Raw genomic sequence first — 4,163 nt, 5'->3', positions numbered from 1 at the left:
CTGATTTACTTGCCCAGAAATCCTAGCAGGTGGTAGTAAAATATGTTTGAATGACACACTAATAAGTTACAACACAGTAGAGAAAGAAGGCATTGTTTCATATTGTTAGGGTGCTAAATTTTTCAACAGGAATTAAATATTTGAGTTTCTTCAACATGAACATTCCGAATGTGCCTTTGTTTTTAGTTTGATTATGCGAATTGTCACTTGCTTTCAGAAATAATCATATTCATAAAATGGAAAAGTTAAAGAATGTGTTTTGAATACTTCCAGTGCCATCTATTGGCTGTTAAATTCTTGTTTCAATGCTAAACCAAGACATACCAATTACTATTAGATAAGAAGGGAGAGATTTCACACATTCAAGATAAAAACACATCTACATGGATGTTTGAAAGGTTAGGAATATCACAATGTTGCTCAGAATTCTTATATGTATTATTTCAAATCAGATAATATACTCAATATATAATAAGAAGTAAGCAGAGATACAAATATTCTAAGTACAAATTCTAGACTCACAGGATCCAGTAAATTATATTTAATACCAACTATAGAATATTTTACTTACATCACAAAATAAAACTAACGACTTTCCTTTATATAATAATTTTCTAAAAGCCTTGTAGCCTTTACAAATACAATGTAATCTTTTTACCATTATAAGCATAAAGAAAGCTTTTTATGTCACAAAAATGGCGTCATTAATAGAACTTTTTCTTTTTGCAACAATCAGAATTAAACAGGGAAAAGATCATAAAGTATATTTTTAAAGATGTCTTTTCAAAAGTGCCCTTTTTACATGTGTATTATAATTGTTGAATTAGATAATTTGATCATTCAAGTTAAAGGACATGCAAATAATTAGTTTCAGGTAAAATTGTTTTCTCATTCAATTTTTCAAGCACAGGTAATTGAATAATGAAGAGTTAAGCTAGGAGAAAGAAAGCCATCCTTTAAAAATCTTACTTCCTGCTTCTCATAATGAGTACTTCTACATATTTATAATCTATGAACGTCTTTATTGAGAGATGGAGAGAGTGAGAAAGAGAGAGAGGTAGGAATGGAGCAAGCGAGAAATATTGAGTACATGATGTACCCCCAAATAATACAATGTTCTCATGGTATAGTGAATTGTTAAAATTTTTCCTTTTTGATCTCCAACCCACCTCACTTTTGGTTTATAAATCTATACGTAGTTTTTAACATTATATTTTTATATAGCACTTCACTGTAATGCACATTTTTCACTAGTTTCTACCATATTAATTGTTGACTACTTACTATAACACTTTATAATGTTTTACGGTGAAGATAAGTGTATATGTGAAGTCGTATAAAAAGAGAAATTTAATGTTTAATTTTCCAAAATGTATCTATTGTTACTTTTCTAAAATGTTTTGTTTTGTTTTGTTTTGTTTTGTATTTCTATGGTGATACTAAAGTTTTACCAAAGAAATAAAGTCCTCACAACATCCGATGGATTTCATGGATGATATAACTTCTGTAGATCTAAGTCTATTTGGAAATGGAGTATCTTTTATATCCCTTCCTTTCAAATGGATTATTTTCACATCTGAAAGGCAGATAAAACAATACTTTCCATTCTCAATGCCACCAATATCAGGAGGGTGCACTAGGCAATGAAATACAAAAACGACTGTAAAAAGTGTATAGGTACTTGACTCTTGAATATAAGATAGAAATGTTGTGACTGATTCTCATTCCGTTTCCCAAGAAGAATGTCTCTTAAGTGAACAGAGGGTTTATTTTTTTATTTTACAGTGTATTCAATATTCAGATCACATGTAAATAAAATTGTGCTACTTTGTGCTTGACAATAAACAGATCATTTAAAATCTAACCCCAAAAGAAATACACAAGTGGCCATTTCTATCTTAAAATAATGTTTTCTTTTTCTGTAATGATTTCATTAGTTTGGCTTGTATTGGCCCTCAAAGGTGGTCATTCTCCAGAGAACTGGTTTACTGCCTGGTGAGATCATTACATCCTTGAAGATAAACCTCAAATTTGAGATGATTCAGCATGTCCAGGAACTTGCCTGCATTTGGCCTATTAAAAATTAATACAGCTCATAATGTAATGGGAGTTCTCATCAATGGATTGCTATTAAGTTGCTATTTGTATACACATCCTGACAAGAAACAAAGTATGTATGCCGGGATCAATTTGGACAAGAAAACTAATGAAATTAAAAGGGAGAATCTAGTTGAATTAATTATTTGTACAAATGACAAAGAAGAGCCATGTACAAATACATATTCATTTCACAGTTACAATGTAGATCTACTCAGTATTTTACGTCAATATCTCTATATTTTCTAGCTAAATAGAAATCCTATTAAAGATCCAGCTCTGTATTTCCTGCATGGAACCAGGTAGAGGCAGCTACACTTACGTAGTGTCCTATCAATCTAAAATGATTGAGAATCTGAGCTCTGGAAGTGGACTGCTTGGTTTGAAATCCCTGCTCTGATACTGATCTCCTGTACACACTTAGCAAATTACATAAATCCTCTGAGCCTCAGTTTCTTTATGTGTATAATAAAAATAATACCTCCTACTACTATGAAAAGATCACATATGATGGCATCTTTAAAGTGTGTGTTATAGGGCCTGGTACACAAAGTACATATTTAACACATTTTAGCCATTATCATTATGTAAGACTCAAACTTAAGTAGTTAAAAAGAAGAAAGAAAGAAACATGATTTATTTTAAGGAGAAAAAGAGTGAGACACAATCAAACAGTTGGATCCCAGTCTGCCTAAAGCTTTTAGTTCAGCTTTGTGACTCTCAGTTTAGAAAGATAAATTCATTTGTAGTTTGGCTCCTCATCACACCTCACTATAGCATGATGAGTAGTACAATAATGAACATAACCAGTGTTAGAATTATAACCAGCACCAATGCAGTCAGGATAAAGAGATTTACTGAATGCCCAGGTGTCCTGTTTCATAGGAACCTGTGGAATCAGTGCTTTTCCTCTTGGGACAGCCCTCCTGATGGCACTGCTGTTACCCCTTTACCCACACAGAGGAGGGCACCCCTTACACCACTGAGGACATCTCTCTGGAAGACCCTCTTCTGTCAACACTCAAACTCCAAGATCAACTGCTCCACTCACTATCATTCCATTTCATGTAGAACATAGTCACAAATAATTCATCTAAAAATATGTTTGAATGGCAAAAATACGGAGACAACAAGTGAGAGAAAGATCAAAAGAGCAAGAGAATGGGTGGGTGGGAATTCAGTGAGAGAAAGTCTGAAATTCGGAATCAGAAAGTGAGAGAAAAATAAGTGGTCTTAGCCACAGGATAGCCAGGGCACAAGAGAAGAAAGGGAAGAAACAAGTGAGAGGAAGGGAAGACAGTTGGGGTAAGGCTACTGAGAAGAAGCTTAATTTGAAAACCGTATTTAGCCATACAGAGTCGGTACATTTATTTCTGCTTAGCAACATTCTTTCTATCTCCTACTGCTTGTTCTTGCTTTTGTGCCAGGCATAGTTTTAAGTGTTTTCTTTAACTTACAACAACGGTATGAGGTAGGTAGATACTGTTATGATTACTGTTTTTATAGATGCTACAACTTAAGCACAGAAATAATTAGCAACTGGAAGAAACACACAATGGTGTTTCTCTTTTAAAGCAATCAAGTAATCATCTCTGATCACCTTTGAGGTTTTATCCTCTTGCAGAAACCTCAACTTCTTCCACTTAAGCCCACCTTGACTATTATACTATATAGTCAATGCACTACAGAAAAGCAAATCCCTCAATTCTGGTATTTTGTACATGATCAATTACTTGGTCTCGGTTAATCAATTAATAGGTGTTGGCTTATTTTAAAAATGCAATTATTGAATGTTTAAAATGTTTTTGTGAGTACTAAAATTAACTTCATTCTTTTTCAACAAAAAGGCATGAAATGTAGTGTGCATATGATTCAAAGTTATAATTGTTTTTCTAAGGAATATTTAAAATTTTAACCCTTTCCTTATTTTAGGCCAGGGCCATCCTTTCTTCATTCTTCCAGTAATCATCATACATGGCTAAATTAAGAATTATGCCTACCATTAGTAATTAATGATCAACTGAAAGTATTGCAAAAAATAAATGAAAGCTACAAATATGAAAACA

This window comes from Pteropus vampyrus, unplaced genomic scaffold, assembly GCF_000151845.1.
Source record: "Pteropus vampyrus isolate Shadow unplaced genomic scaffold, Pvam_2.0 Scaffold628, whole genome shotgun sequence".
Taxonomy (NCBI): Eukaryota; Metazoa; Chordata; class Mammalia; order Chiroptera; family Pteropodidae; genus Pteropus; species Pteropus vampyrus.
This window is presented reverse-complemented; position numbering follows the sequence as displayed.